The sequence below is a fragment of the Plectrocnemia conspersa genome, unplaced genomic scaffold (assembly GCF_051122295.1).
Source record: "Plectrocnemia conspersa isolate PC_06_02 unplaced genomic scaffold, ASM5112229v1 ptg000002l, whole genome shotgun sequence".
Classification (NCBI taxonomy): domain Eukaryota; kingdom Metazoa; phylum Arthropoda; class Insecta; order Trichoptera; family Polycentropodidae; genus Plectrocnemia; species Plectrocnemia conspersa.
In genome coordinates, this window is record NW_028277166.1 from 7,359,889 (window position 1) to 7,376,917 (window position 17,029).

Sequence of the window (17,029 nt, forward strand, 5' to 3'; positions counted from 1 at the left end):
TGTTTTTTTTTTATTTTAAACAAAAATCGGCCATGAAAAAAATTAATTAATGACAACAATGTCTGGTTTCTTCAATTATATAATTTATTTTTAATTGCCTATTTAAATTTTGAATTTAGTTCAGAATTAATATTTTTCAATTGTTTTAATAGAAAATTTAAAGCCCCTTCGACTGTCAATAATAGTCGTGAAACAATTGTCAATAACAGTATGCATATTTTCAAACATCTTGCATGAACACCTTCGGAAAGGTGTGATTAAACTGTTTCATTGACACTTATTGACTTTATTTATGAAGTTATAGACGGAGCTTATATGTGTTGTCAAATAAAAATATTTCAATAAAAACATCTATACTGTTTATGTTGTTGAAAGATACAGTATGACTGTAAACGAAAGCTAGTCATGAATAAATCAATCATTTAACGATTAATGCGTTTCCATCGCCACAAGATGCATTGCCAAATGATGCACAACAAACGTCTGAATTTTATACTAATGTTGAAATTTCAAATCAGCATTGGTCATTTCGATTATATTTTTTGAGGCAGAATATGATTAACTTACATATGTACAGTATCCTTTATCTTTTCTGTACATCCCTTCCCTAACCATGCTCTATAAATAAACTTGCGAATTTTCGGTCGACGTTCCGATGCATCATAAAGAACTCTCTTTACAGGGGCGTCGCCCTGTCCGTCGTCACGTACAAATATAACTTTACGGTTATCGATGTGCGCTTTGTGATCAATTTTGTGACTTACTGAGCAACAAATGTTGCAGAGCAAAAAACGGCCGGCGGCTTAGCTCTGTCATAAAAATAGAACCGCTGACCGATTAACCTGGCCAATGCACGATACGAGCTGTTGACACTGTTGTTACTTCATAATCGAACATATTACACAAAGCTCTGACTATACCCTAAAACCACTTTATAAATAAACTACATATATCAGAAGCACTACTATTAATTTCGGGTCAACTATGATTTTTTTAGTCAACCGCTCTACCGTTCTTCCAAGCCTTCCAATTTGTTTGACTTTAACGTGTTTATCAGATGCGCAAGCTTTACAACGATCTCCGAAAAGCCTCAAAATTGACCGAATAGCTTTCGTCACGATTGAAGCTCTTTTTATACTTTACACAAAACGCTGCGTTTTTTCGTTATTTTTTTAAATTAAAATGGAATATATAAAACATTTCAATGCCAATTATTATTATTATTATATTATCACAAATTATTTACGAATTGAAATACTCAAAATATTTAATACGTTGTTATTAATCGCGTGCAGTTTATGATTAATTAGCTTATGGGTTTTATGTATAATGCAACTTTTAGCAATTATTAGAATATATTCGAATACTTTTAGTTCATTATTCGATATTCGAATAGTTTACGATATTGAACAGTTATTATTTAATCTTTAACAACTAGGCCCTATAAAAAATAAAACATAAATAAACAATATTTTGATTAAGCAAATAATATTGATTGACTTTTATTCTAAAAAACAACGGTTTTATTTAATAATATTTTTTTAATCAGTTATATTGATTTTGATTAGTAATTTAATTTAACGGTTAGTAGTTTTATTGAATGATCAGTTATTATTTAGTAAATGTTTTTTATATTAAAAAAAAATATTTTGACCGCATGTTGATATTTTAGAAGATTATGATAGATCTGTAAAAATCGACTATAAAATATTTATATAATAAAATCACAAATAATCTTTTAATAATAATACGAATTTATATGTAAATGTAATATGAAAATAAACTAGTTTTTATGTCGTTGCTATGGAACGGGAAATAACAATAAAAATCTAAGCTTAACTAACTATAAATGAGAGAGTTACTGATCATTTATAATAATTAACTGACTCTATAATAATAAGATTACTTACCGTTCCAATAAAGTTTCTAACCACTAATGTTGCAATATTTTGTTAATCAGTGAATCTCAGCAATTATTTGTAATCTAATATTTTTTAATATTAATATTTTGAAGTGTACCAAACACAATGCCAGATTTATATCTGATTATTATTTGTTTTTATCTATTAGCATACCATGATTCATTTCTCATAAATACTTTGGTATATTTTTAAAAATTAATAAAGTAGCAGTAAAAAATTAAAATTTAGTTGTTAACTATACTAATAAAAAAGTTTGGTTTTATTTGCAATTTTAAAACTAGAATAAGGTATAACTTGTAATTATATTGATATTCGTACACTAACTACTTTTATTATATGTTAATTAAAACAGGATTATTATATTTGTTTTTATGTAGTTTTGCGTTATTAAATTATTTTATTTTATATTTGCTTAATACCACTGATTTGTTCGTCATATTAAAAATTTCCAAAAAAATGAAAGCTTTGGAACGTTTGATTATTTACAGATGTTCCTAAAACTGTACAGATTTTTTTTTATTTTGATCTAAACACTAGCCTTTCATTTATATAGGCGTTTTAAAGGTAATAAAGGTAGTTGTTTAATACCACTAATAGTCATAAAAATTTAACTTTAAAAGCTCACCTGCAAAAAAAATTAATTCTAATAGTAAAACTGATAAAATAAATGCGGCTAATAATAACAATTTAAAAATAAAATGGAAGGCTTGGAACGGTCTGCTCCAAACCTTCGTCGAATTATTTACAGATGTTTCTAATACTTTACACATTTTTTCTTTTAATTTGATTAGCCTTTTATTTCTATAAAAATATCATATTTAGGCATTTTAGTTATATTAAAAATACTACTAATTATTCAAAAATATTATGCGGACATAAATTAAATATTTTTTTTTATTAATATATTATTTATTTAGTTAATCCAAAGACCAAAGGGGTTGACAAACAATACATTTTGAATAACAAATCAATAATAAAATCATTATATCTTAAAATTGAATATGGAAAATAATAACGATGCAGTTAGTCAAGTACTTTCATTGTAAAACTATTGTATTTTAAATGTTACAATGAACTAGTAAAGTTTATTTTCATTAGCGTTTCAGTGATATTATATTCGAATACATTTTCACTCGTAGATATATATTTATATTTTTAAAAATAAAATTTAAGTGTTAGCGGCTAATGAAATTATATGTTACTCTAAAATGTCTATGAAACTCAATTTGTAAGTTGCGAAAATTTGGTCAATATGGATTTAGTTAATTTGTAAAGATTTAAAATATTAAATTATGAACAGTAAACTAATCAATAGTTTATACATTTTATCTGGCTTAGTTATTGAAATTATATTTTACTAAAAAAATATATATTCACTGTAACATATACACTTTTTGGAATTATTTGTCATTCACGAAATCTTCAGCATTTGTCCATACCACATATTAAAGGTTTATTCATAGTTCTGTTCTAGTCTCGCCATGATGTAATTATTTTATAAATTATGAATTCATTTTTATTTTGATAAAGTAATTGAGCTTTCAATAGGAACAAGATACGTTTAGGTTGTCACAATAATTCAGTTATATTTCACGCATTTCAGCGAAATGTATACGACTTTTTATTTTAACTAACCGTCAAAGTTTCTTTCAGTTCCGCTTATTTCGACACCACCAACTGCTCTGACCGCATGCTATCGAACTTTATTTCCCACGGTTTCAGAACTTTTTCCAACTCGCGTAAAGTTTCAAAAACTGCAAAAGTCTACAGGCGGTTGTGAAGTGTAAAAAACCATCATCGCCGTTGCTATATTTAACTTCGCAAAAGTTCATTATTGACCAAGTCGTTTGCCAAACGGTAGGACACAATACACTTAAATTCCTACTGGTAGTTGTATTATAGATAGACAGTGGGAGCATTTATTTATACTGTCTCCGGGAGCGCTTTCCATCGAGCGACACACTTTTCAATGGCGACGTTTAAAAGCGTATCCCGGATCAAGTTCACAAGGTCGCCGTCCCAGGAAGTCGCGTGTCCAAGGTTCCTAAAGTTTAGCTAGTTTTTTTTGTGGTGTATATTTTTACTAGTTATGGTGTGTATATAGTATTGATGCCGTAACTCTGTTGCGGCTGAATGTGCGCAGGTCTGTTTTGGCATACGTTTATTTGGGTAACTAGGGCAATGTTAAATAATTCAAACACCATGGATGCACCGAGAAAGGTGGTTAAAAGTTTTGTAAGCTAGGTGAAAAGTTTGGATAGCTGGAGAGCGTTGGGAGAGCGCGAGTGGAATACACTATGAGGACTTGATGCAATATTTATGTACATATGCTTATGTTTTATTCACGTATCTAGAAACGTATGTGTACAACTTGGACTTGCAGTAAATTGAAACGTTTTTGATATACATACATAGATAGTTACTTTACTTCGATCTTCAATAGTGTTATCTAAGTTAATAGTACTTTGTTACAGTATATTTTTATTGTATATATATGTGACTTATGTAACCAGTTGAACGTTGAAAGAGCTGTTTGTTATATAATTTTACAGATATAATCCAAGTGTCAGTATTGGGAGGCAGTGTCGAATGCGGAAGAGTATAGATTGATCCAAAAGGGTTGTTTTAGCCGGGCGTTACATAGCATTTTAGCATAGTTGTAGAGTAACATGTGCTAGTTTGATCCTTTGATTGATTTTTGCCGTAGGCTCATGATTATTGATACCACCGATTTATTGTAGGATCTACTCCTATCTGTCTCATTGTCTCAATCCAACACTATAAAAAGTGTTACATATGTTATTCTGGATTATAACTGAGCACAAAGTTTATAATCCTAATATTTCATTACAATATAGGTAAAAGGTAATAATAAAACTCTTTGTCAACCATCTAAAAGCGTGTATTTCATTAGTCAAAATTTGAACACATTATATATAGAAAACCTTCGTACATCTGACACATCTCTGAAACCCTTGACTTACAATGTTAGTAACCCAAGAGTATGAGTTGACGTGGGCGATGTCCTCATCAGATTGAATGATCCAAGTAATAAGAACGCAGCTAAAATACTTGGACTGGATGTTTACACGTCACTTTTAGATCATTCTATATGAAGAACACATATATATTTAAGGACGTCTTGATATTTTTTCTTTTATTTGCTTTGCCTTTCCACGTTTAACGTATTAATAGTTTTACCGTTTGTTTATAAACTATTGAACGTGATAAATATTTTAGGATTATTATCGGGCGGTTAGTCGAATTGGCAAAGTCTGAGAGTCTTCGCTGTGGTCGTCAATGATACCCCGTGATTCGTTATTGAGAGTAGCTACCGTAGCCGTCGTTAGTTTGTTAAGTGTCACATATTTTATATATGGTCTTTTGAAGAGACGGTGGAATAGGAGAAAAGACCAATTGAGAGACAATCACGTTAGAGTAAGCTCCCTTTAGTAAAGATCAATTAAATGTGGCTCTTTATTTAGATTATTTAATTACAAAGATTACGTACAACAAAACTATTCCATGCATAATTTATACTTATAAATATTGATTATATATATTCAGCTGCTATTGTGCAATTCTTTCTCTTTTATTATATATGTCATTGTCATATTGTAGCATTTTCCAGCTCCTCTTTATGACGGAATTATTTTACAATGTAGTTTAGATGGAAATGTTAAAACCGGAAGTACCTATGTCAAATATTTAGGAGTGTAGGTTAAACAGGGATGTAGATTTAGTATACATTTCATCAAAATTTGTGATATGGTGTCGTGTATGCTCGTTTTCGTTATACGGAACGCATGTTACTTTATTAGGGATTCGCGTTCTATATAATAAATAAGTTCGTAACGTTCAAAATCTTAATTATTTGTATCCTATTTAAGCAATTTACGCCTCGTTATTAAAGAAGATTTAAAATAAATTTCGGTACAAGTCGGTTTTATCACTGCCACCGAAGCACTTGCATACGTATTTGAACACATGTTTAATGTGTTCAAATACGTATGCAAATAAAAACGCAAAAATTTTCTTAGCCCTCGACCATTTATTTGTCACGTGATATATGAAAATTTAGTTATAAAAAAATTGTAACAAAAAATATGATTACTTTTAAATTAAAAGTAATCATATTTTTTTGTTAAAACTATAAATGTTTTGACTTTTTGGAACATATGCTAAAATTATTTATTAGTGTTTGTCAATCTGTGGATCGCATAAGACTTAAATAAAAATCATAAAATTTAGTTTATTTTACTTAGTTTTCTGGTTTGCAAAAATATTTACAAAGAAACCAAATATATTGATACACAATATAAATAAAATAAAAAAAATGCTGTATATAAATAAAATAAAAAAATAGGTGTAAACGCGCGGTAGCAGTGATAAAACCGACTTGTACAAAATAGGGAGTATACTCTTTTTAATTTATTAATGTATTGACTCATTGTTGAAATTGATGTTATTTGTGTGCGTATTTTTAAAACGGAATTTTAATCTCATTGTTGATAAAAAAATACCATTGTCAATATATATAGATAAAGCTTTCTATTAATTTATACTACTTTTATCATATTAAAACCATATCACTTATTAGCGTCGCATTTTATAAAATCAGCGTTCGTGTCACAAGCAATCAAAATGTATTGGTTATTGCTAGATAACTTTATCTATTTAAAATCTCAAATCGACATGAACAAGGGCGTGAATACTAAATTAAAACCGGAAACTATTAGCCATCGATTATATCTGAAACTAGAGGTATTGTGACAATTTGATAAACTTTCATTACAATGTTGTTGTAATCTAGATTCCGATTTTAGTTTAATTTGTGGTGTATAATTCAGCGACTACAGTTCAAAAATAACTATGTTTTTATATAGTTAGTTTGGAATTCGAACTTTGATAATCTTCATTGTCATCACCGCGAGCGTTGGACTAGTTCTGTGTATTTTTACCTTTATTTATAATCTCTTGTCTTCTCAATCTCTCTTAACGATATCTTCCGTGAATGAAATTGATGTTATTTGTGTGCGTATTTATAAAACGGAATTTTAATCTCATTGTTGATTAAAATTTGCGTCACAAACAGTTGTGTAACAATATTTGTACTTTTTCCGAAATTCGTTTACCACGCAGGTTTTATTGTATATATATATTTCTTTTTAACGGTTTCGCGTAACTCGAAGCGTCAAACTCTGTCTTTGTTTCGAGTTACGCAACAAGCGTTTATTCAACCCTACCCCCTGCGGATTTTCTGACGCGTTTACCAATCAAATTCACTCCATCAATACACTTCTAAATATATGTATACATTTCATAACATAGTTTATTATGAAAGGCGAACTTGCTGTTTGATGAAAAAGCGATTGTAAACTAATTTTTTAACCCGTTTCTGGAATGATGCGGATCGTAAAAATTGAAAATGTATAAACACATCAAGAGCATTTCTTGTTTGTAGAACAACTTTCCACCGCAATGTGAGGTAATAGGCGAAATTGTGTATTCGCCTGTGTGCGTGTTTAATAACCGAGCCAAAATTGTTGTTTTTACTTGTATATAAAACAGAAATGACCAACCTTTATTCGCCTGAGATGGGCCCTTTTATTTTATTTAACTGAGCCCAAGAAAGTTATAAATGTAAATTTGTGTTATTTACTACTGTCGAAAACTTTACTTTCAACTGTTGTTTTCGGACCTTATTAAAATATTATATAAAGAAGAACTCTTTCTTTTTATGTTTTAACTGAGCGAGCATAATATATTTTGTCACGCAGCACAACATTTTAGGGTAATTTATTTTATGCGATTTTCCTTGAAGAAAATTTTAATATACACTAACCCGCAGAGTCGCATTAATGTTTTTTTTGTAAATAAAACTATTACTTACTTCAAAGAATGTGAAAATTCTCTTATCAATGATCCAGTAAGGTTTTGGAAATGTGTCGGGTTTAAGCGGTGCGCACAATCCGCACTGACAGTGATTCATCACGATAAAAGACTTTCAACACTAAAAGGATATCGCCAAAGCTTTCGCAGATTGATCGCAATGAAGACAATCCGCACTCCAACTGTTCGTACATTTTAGCTATAAATTCGACATACACAAATCGCATAGCTTCACAGAATCTCTTTACTCCCTTTTAATACATATTTTCAGTTCATCACTTTAAACTTCTTTGTTTCCTGATCCCGATACAAAAATGTGTATCAATACTACAAATCAATCGCCATTCCATTAGTACACATTTTACAAATATATTCATAATCAGCGTCAATAGGCTTTATTGAACCAATAACACGGTTTTCGTCCGCGTAATATTATTATAAAAAGTCTTAATATATATGCTTGCCAATCGAGCGTTTTCACCGCGATGGCACGATTTTATTGCTTTTGACCAGGACTGGAAATTCATTATATGGCAACACTGAGCAGCAAAGAAAACACGATTAATTATCAGATAAATATTATGAGTAGATATGTTTAATAATTTTCAATGCATAATTAAAATATTTCCTATAAAATATGATTTCAGAAAATATGTCGCAACTGTGGAAATTTTTATATTTATTTGTAGCATAGAAAGGGTTAACTCGTACCTATTATTATTTATTCAAGAAATTATATTATGTTAAAAAATATATAAATGCCATTTTTGTCATGAGGCCCGGATTCATTGTCTTCCCATGGCCCGGGTTCGCTCTCGGGAGCCCTGCTTTATATCTCATAACCCAGTGGGTTTCTCTTATAGTTTAAGCATAAATATTTCAACCATAAATACGTATGCACATCGCTAAAGTTTACGAAAAGGCGTTGAGGATGCTCAGCTTCGTTATACGGAGCGCGTGTCACTTTATTTTTTTTTTTTGTTAATTGCATTCTGTACGATATGATAATATTGCAAACATTGTGAATGTGTGAAATTGATCGTGCACACGAAAATTTCACACTTAATATAATAATATTGAAATTTATTATTAATATGTTATGTTATACTATAATATATAATTCATATTGTATATATGTATGTACATCATATTTAAGTATTTTTCAAAATATACTAATTTAATGAAATTAAATGTCAATATATATCTATCATATAAATATATATATAAGCTTTTGTAGATTACTATATATTGGGGAGGCCAACATATAAAGCAGGGGTTTTCAACCCAGTTGTGCTTAAGAAAAGTAAAAATTCATTCTTTATAATTTCATATATTATTTGGTAAAATATCACATGGTTGATACGCAATAAATTTCAGACATATGCATATACAATATTAAAATTGAAACCAAAAATATGCATTTTTTTATAAATATATTTTTTTACTTTTTTACGATAAAATTTTTTTTTTATTATTTTAATAACGTGTATAGTACCAATATAAATTGTTAAATATTTTTAAAACATGTTTTTTTTGTAAAAAAAATATTTATATCACTGAATATATTTATACGAAAAAACGAATTTTTGGTTCTGCATTTGATATTTTATATGCACACCGAAATACAATAATTATATTTTATATGCACACATTTTATTGGAGAATGTGAAATTAGAGTAGGGTGAAATATATTGCATGTGTATTTTTTCTACACACATTTTTTGCTGTGTAATTTTATCCCGTCTATTTTTTCGTTTCATTTTTTCATTCAAAAATAGCGAAAAATGTAAAGCAGTTTGAGATAAAATTTAAATTTATTCTTAATAAAGCAAAAAAATATTATTAATTCAAGTTATTATTTGTATAACGGCTAAATATAATAAATTACTAATTTTATTGTATAGTTTTCCGAAAAAAAAAACTTGTATCACACAATAGAATATATTTATAATAATAAATGCACATTTTTGGTTTCAATTTCGATATTTTATATCCTTACCGAAAGAGAATGTGTAAAGTTTTTACATGTCAACGTCATGCAAGTAGTTATACAAATTACCAATATCATACGAGGAGGTAATAGGTCTTTAACTCGTAAGTTTTGCTATTTCTTGCGCGTGAGAAAGATACTGCATTCGGCGATTTTCTGGTTAAGCGCTGGAAAATGCATGGAGCACTTTTTGCCATTTTATTTCAATTTATCTGAAAGTGTACAATTTAGTTGCACGTTATTTAATGATGTGTGTGATCGGCGAACGAGGCGCCGCTGATCGCCAAAGAATGTGTTGCCCTCCGCCGCGCCGCCGTCGCGGAAGTGTTACTATTGCCGCCTAGTTTTGGTTATAATAAAATAAATAGCCCCCCTCCACCCACAGTATATTTTCTCTAATTTCAATATGAATTTTCAATACATTTTGGAAAAGGATTTGCAGACCCTACTAACGGCAATATTTAAAAAAATAATATATATATTTAATAGTTACTTATTACATTAAAAAATTCCAATACGGCCCGAGGACAATGTTTTATTCACACTGCGGTCCCCGACTTGCTTAAGGTTTGACAATCCTGATATCATATACTAATATATTAAGTGTGTAATTTTCGTGTACGCAATTTTCGATTTTTTTATTCTCTAATGTCATGTAGCATACAAGGTTTTCATTTAACTCATTCTCATATATCATTGACCTTTTCGTTACGGTGCGAAAAAATCCTCGCGCTCCGGTGATGTACAATCAGTGTACATTTAGTGATTTAAACTGTAAAAAATACTAATAAATGCAGGAATTGTAAGTAAAAAATATTTATTTATGAAGTATTGATAAATAAAGCTGAAAACCTTTGTACGAGGTATGTAATTATCACTCATGTATGAAGCAAAAAATTCAACTGGCAACACTGTACTGTATTGGTAAATTGATAATAAATAAAATATTAATTGCATAGAAAAATAAACAAAATTGTATTGTCTACGATAATGTTAAAAATTGTTTGCATATATCAACTTGCTACTAAGAAAAGGTCAACACAACATTTTTTAAATGTCAATATCATAAACAATGCGTAAGGTTGCCATAAAAAATAGACTTCATCACCTTTTTTTACTACAATTCCTGTATAATATATTGCTCAATTTGACCCCATAGCACATATTGATGAAAACATACACAGATTTTAATATAAGCATAACAAAATTAAAGTTCATCGTTTTAATTTTTATTATTAGCATAGCGGGAAAAATTCGTTCCATAACGTTCTTTAGCTCGGACATTCCGGGCTCGCTTAATTGCACTCTAAAATTTTCTGAATAGAGGAAACCCTTTTTGCCTTTAATTTTATTATTTTTATTAAGACACAGATCGAGTTTTTAGTTGACATGATTATCTATTGTATGTTATTACTAGCTGTCGGTACCTCACTATCGTGAGGTACCGATAGCTAGCGAGTGTGCGAATACCGGACCCTCAACTTTTTGGGTTTTAAATATAATTTTTGCTTCGTTCTGATTTTTATAAATATTTTTTAAAATTTAATGGTTCAAATTGGACATTACTATTTAGGATTTTCAATGATAGACAAAATAGTTCAATCTATAAAAAAGTACTTAACATTTTCAATTCATTTGAAAATAGGTTTACAACTTGACTAAATATTTCCAGAAAAAAACATTTTATAAAATTTATTAGATTTACAACGTTAGATTTTATCGTTATATTGAAACTTAGATATTTAATGATAAATCTAAATATTGTATATCATTTATGAATAGGTTTAAAACTTGGCTAGATAATAATAAATTAAAAATTGTACTATGAAATTTCAATACAGCGAAGTTCACGGAACCAATGAATAAATTTTAGTATACTGAAAATTCGTTATATTGAACGTAAGGAAGATGATATATTTTATTTTTAATTATCACATTACTACAACATCAAAATAACCTCTTATAAGGTTGACAGATAGTTTTTTGCCCATTTTTTTTAAGGATACTGTATGAAACAATAAAATTTGTGAAAAAAATGTTTTATAAAAAAAGTTTGAGGGTCAGCGAAACACCTGTAATGTCGCTTTTGAACACATCTGTCACATACCACGTCAAGAACGAACTGAATTTGGAGAAATATTGTGTAAAGTTGCAACGTCATTCTTAAATTCGGATCAAAATATTTCGTTATACTGAGATCAGTCTTCGTTATAATGAAAACATTTTGTATGCAAGTTTTTCGGGGACAAATTAAAGATTCGTTATACTGGGAATTTTGTTATTTCGGTATTCGTTACAAAGAGATTTCGTTGTAATATTTTTTAAAATAGGTTTGTAACTTTACTAAATATTATTGAAACAAAAAATATCAAAATGTTTTCAACATAAAAAATAATATTAAAACGTAACATTTTGTATCATTTAAAAGTAGGTTTACAGTTTAATAAATAATAATAATAATAAATAGCATCAGTTACACATCCGCTCAAAAATATTACTGATATGAAAAAATATTTTGTTACACCTTACTAACGCTACAACACAATCGATCATATATAGTTAGTGCAATGTGAGTGATTATAAGTCATTGATTGTGTTTTAGGGTATTTTATGTGTTTGAGTGCCAGTTTTAACGCTGCATAACACAATTATATCATAAATTTAAATTTTCGTAATAAAAAAGTTTTTTGGTGACATCATAAGTTACTTTATAATTTAAAAAAAATATTTCTATGTTTTATGTGTAAATATAAAAGTCAGTTTTTAATTACATTTACTAATGAGAAAGAAACAATAAACTAAAGATATCAAGCACCTAATCTGTTACTTTAGACCAAAAGTGCGTTTTAAAAATATTAATAATTTTGAAACCTTTGTCTTTTTTGATTAAAAAATATTTTGATTTACATATTTTTTAAAGTAAATGTTTTTCTGCGCAGCATTATATATTTTAATAATTAATGAGTGTAAAAAGTTTTCACTATATTTAAAATTAATAATGAACTAATGATATTTAAAATCTATAATAAATGATTAATATTTAAAATCCATAATAAAATAAAAAATATTTTTAATGTTGAAAAAAATATTTTAAATAAATATTGAAATTTTATTCTGAAACTTTTAATTTAAAAAATATTTAAATTAGTGTTATACATTTTTGTGTAGGTTAGTTTCAAAGGCGTCAGTAAGATGGATTTTTGCAATACTGTGCGCTTAGTAGTTGGTTGGTAATGAATAGTACTTATTTTGAAACTTTGCCCCGTTTTGTTTAAAATACTTTTTAAAGCAAAGTTTTAAAAATTCTCTAAAAACTAAAACTTTAAATTGCCAACGTTCGCCAAAATTTAGGTACATATTTTTTCTGTATAGAGAAGCTAATACATATCCACATTATTTATATTATATTTTAAATCTATAAACTAAAAAAATATTTTAAAAAACATTTTTTTTTGTATTTGATGATTTTTATACATATTTTAATAAATTTTATACAATTTAAATCGTTAAAATAAATTTCGCTCGTTAAAATCAATTTCGCTCGTTAAAATCAATTTAGTTCGTTCTCAAGCGCGGGACTTCCCAAATTTGCTTTGACAGTTCTTCTGTCAGATCTGGCAAGAAATATGTTATAATCGCGGGATTTTTGTTACAAAGTGACAATTGAAGATGATTCAAGTGATGCAGCATTTGAAATTATAGACAAAACTATAAATTGCGGGTGTGCCAGTAAGTGTTTAGTTATAAATGAATAATATAACACGGTTATTCTAACAAAATTACTATTGACTTTCCAGGATCTAATATTAAAAGACAAACAGCGGTGATTTGGCAATTAAAGGTATACATACCGAAGTTAATTAAACATATTACAATGCTAGTAATAATAAAAAATATATGACATATTGTGACAATTTTGTAGAAGATGAAAAGATGCCAATCTACGTGTTTAATCCTCTACAGTACATCCATCAATTGTGTTCTTTGGTTGTCGTTTAAATTTAATTTATGGATTATATTAGTAGTAATAATGTGTTCAATGTTTACTCTTGATAGGAGTCTTATTGTTTTTTAATTATTTTTCAGAAGCAATGATGGAACAATTTGATGACCTATATGGCTACAACGTAGAATTGGTATATATAAACAAAGAGTTAATCTTCTCGTGTTGAAGTCACTGTCAGCAAGTATTATCTTTTTATAAAGAACATACTACATAAGTTTGATGTAACTGAATATCTTAAATTTGGCTATTCAGAAAGAGGAATGATGGCACAGAACAAAAATTGTACATATTTTGCCACATCGGAATTAAAAATAATCCACTCTTAGATATTTTGGCTATCGATTATTCCAGGTATGCAATCACATATTTATAATCATTGTAAAATGTCGTTTATTAGATAACATCCAAGAAACTACACATTTATAAGCTGTCCGACAGCGCCGATTTGATCGACATTAACTTTCAATCCTCACATACTAAGGATATATTACACGTTCATGTTTAAAACATAACTGGTTAATTTAAAATTCTTAAAATCTAACGTATATGTGTATTAAATCGGAAAGCAATGATAATGTTTATGTAATATAAAAGAAAAACTCACTTGCCGGCCTCGGAGCCCGGCGACGGGATTTCAAAATTTGAAGATTTCATTACAAAGATTGTTTTATGATTGTTTATCTAATTTAATCAATGTATTCTTCTTATCCTAAACACATTATGTATATATTTAATTTTCATAGTTATATAACACACCTAGTTAATTTGCAATCCGATTATTTATAAAAGCAAAAACTCACTTTTAGGCCTCGGAGCCCGTCGCCGGGAATTCAAAATTTGAAAATTTCATTAAGAAGATTATTTTATGATTGTTTATCTAGTTTAATCAATGTATTCTTCTAATCCTCAACACATTATGTATATATTTCATTTTTATTCAGTCAAATGACGAATTAATGAAAATTATTGTCGCGTAGCAAAATTTTATTATTAAATAATAATTATTTAAAAGTGTTGTCACGGTACTGTCTACTTGAATTTGAATGCTTATTTTTCATTGGTCGAAGCTATTTGAATATTTGAATGCTTATTTTTGATTGGTCGAAACAACAGAACGCATTACCGGCGGCTCGAAAATCAATCGGAACAAATTCAATTTTTATTTTTATTATTATTTATTATTATAATTAAATATATTTCCTTTGTTTACGTGTATTGTTACACACCGTTAATACAAAGCGATACGATTTACAGAGTAGATAATTGAACGGAGAATGTTTCGTTTAAAGTTATGCGCGTCCGGAAGCGACGGCGGAAGCGGATTAGAACAATTATATATAAGATAATTAGTATTGGTTCATCAATAAAATAAATCAAATGGTTGGTCCAAACTGAACGTTAACAAAACAGGATCGATTTCGCTTAAAGGTCGTTTGATATATTTTTCTTCTAAAAATACACTTTGCCATTAATTTTTAGCGAATAAGTGGCACAGCTTACTATGCGCTTATTTTATTTATTACATAAATCGACTCGATTAATTTAAACATTTCATTTCTATTCCTACGAAATATATCGAACGAATGAATAAGAATACAGCCACCCCAATTTTACGATTTGATGGATGTTTGCCAAAAAATACCCCTTGGAAATGTGCCATCAAAACACGTGCTCACTTTTCCGATGCCTAGAAATGTATGTGTATGATTAATGAAAATGATATAATATCAGAGGCGTGGCTGTGAAGCATATACTTTATTGTAAACAAGATTATATACTTCAATCGGGATTACTAATTCCGACACATTTTGGGACTTTAAATCGACCGGAAAAGCGATCTAGATTAGATATAATATCATATTCCGTGACTAGTATAAAGTTATTAACATTAAACATTACGCCTTTAATCGCCAGCTTAGCCTTTTACACAAAAGTTTTCCAGTGCTTTTTATGAAGGAACTTCATATCCTCTTTCCACTGCGATCTATTCATTCATTCAAGTAAAATATGTTTATGTAAGTATATTAGTGATATATTAATTTAAGAAACGCAAACAAAAGTAAAAACTGTTGCTGAAAACATGTTTCAAAGTGAAGTATCGCTGATTTCGATTTGTCGGATTCTTGGCATAGAAATAGCGCATGTATGCGCATTGCGTTAGAATAATTCAGTGCTGGTTTTATAAATAATATTCAATTTTAACGTTACTTTTTGATATGATAAATTTATTGGAATGACCTTCAAGCATAGAAAATATGTTTTAACCCAATCTTCGCATATTAAAAATAGTTTAATATCATTAAACACTTAGGCCGGTTTCACACGTGCCGGATGGATTCACCCGGCACCGGGCCGGCGCCGTTTACAAAGCTTTCACACGTGGCCGGTCTCTGGCCGGTTTCTGGCCGGTTTCTTCCCAACCCGACCTATACCCCGTCAACTGGTGCCAGTAATTTAGGATTAACGGCTTCACATAAGTCCTTCCACACATTTCGCGTTATTTTTTTATTTTTGTATGTATTCTACTAAGATAATTAAAAGAGATTACATTAATATAATTAAAATTTCGAGGTCTATTTCTTCCGCTATTGCCTAAACACGAGGAATATATATTATATTTTATTACAAGATACCACAATCACTGTCAACGGCCCGGTTCATGTTTGAGTTTTACCCCCACCACTCTCAATTCGGTACCCGGCGCCGGACAGTTTAGTGAGCGCGGCCGGCGACAACCCGGCAGTCAGCGCCGAGCCGGCGCCGGGTAAATTTGTCCGGCACGTCTGAAATGATAGTACTAGCCCATACAACACCATCCCCACTACACGGCGCCGGCCCGGTGCCGGGCAAATCCACCCGGCACGTGTGAAACCGGCCTTAGTTAGAATTTTTCTCCTTAGAGTCTATTGATTACTTTTATTAACAAAGCATTTTTTTTTGTTTTTTTCTGCAAAATTCAACTCATTGTATTTTACAGCCTTTACTCTGAATTTTTATTAGTTATAATATACAACATATGTCTACTTCAAAAGAGCTTAAAATTTGTATTTTCTTTAGCCATTTTAAAACCAAAAAAATAATATTTTAGTTTAAAAAAATAACTATAGAATATTATAATCAATCTTAAGATTCCTTTACAACAATAATATTAATAATAAAAATGCAAATAAAATGTTTTTTTTTTAATAACAGTCTTGAAACAACAAATTCAAAAACGAA

The 17,029-nt window shown here is 29.2% G+C and overlaps 1 protein-coding gene and 1 long non-coding RNA gene across 23 annotated transcripts in view; both read left to right on the plus strand.

Annotated features, from left to right (window-relative positions):
• Positions 1–17,029, plus strand: part of Shab (potassium voltage-gated channel shaker cognate b) — a 59,722-nt gene that overhangs the window by 29,272 nt on the left and 13,421 nt on the right. The window contains exon 1 of one of the 20 annotated variants that reach the window (XM_088205434.1): positions 15,808–15,825. The exons of the other annotated variants lie outside the window; for them this stretch is intronic. The gene's annotated coding sequence lies outside the window, so the exon portion shown is untranslated. Of the gene's footprint in view, positions 1–15,807; positions 15,826–17,029 lie in introns of those variants that run through there. 20 annotated transcript variants of the gene reach the window in all.
• LOC148237508 (uncharacterized) lies at positions 13,080–15,156 on the plus strand. 3 transcript variants are annotated; one of them, XR_015812681.1, is made up of 3 exons: positions 13,080–13,791; positions 13,891–13,991; positions 14,063–15,156. It is a non-coding gene; the product is annotated as an uncharacterized LOC148237508 (long non-coding RNA). The 3 variants fall into 3 exon arrangements; XR_015812680.1 differs by having other exon boundaries at positions 13,080–13,645; positions 13,727–13,791; positions 13,891–15,156; XR_015812679.1 differs by having other exon boundaries at positions 13,080–13,533; positions 13,602–13,645; positions 13,727–15,156.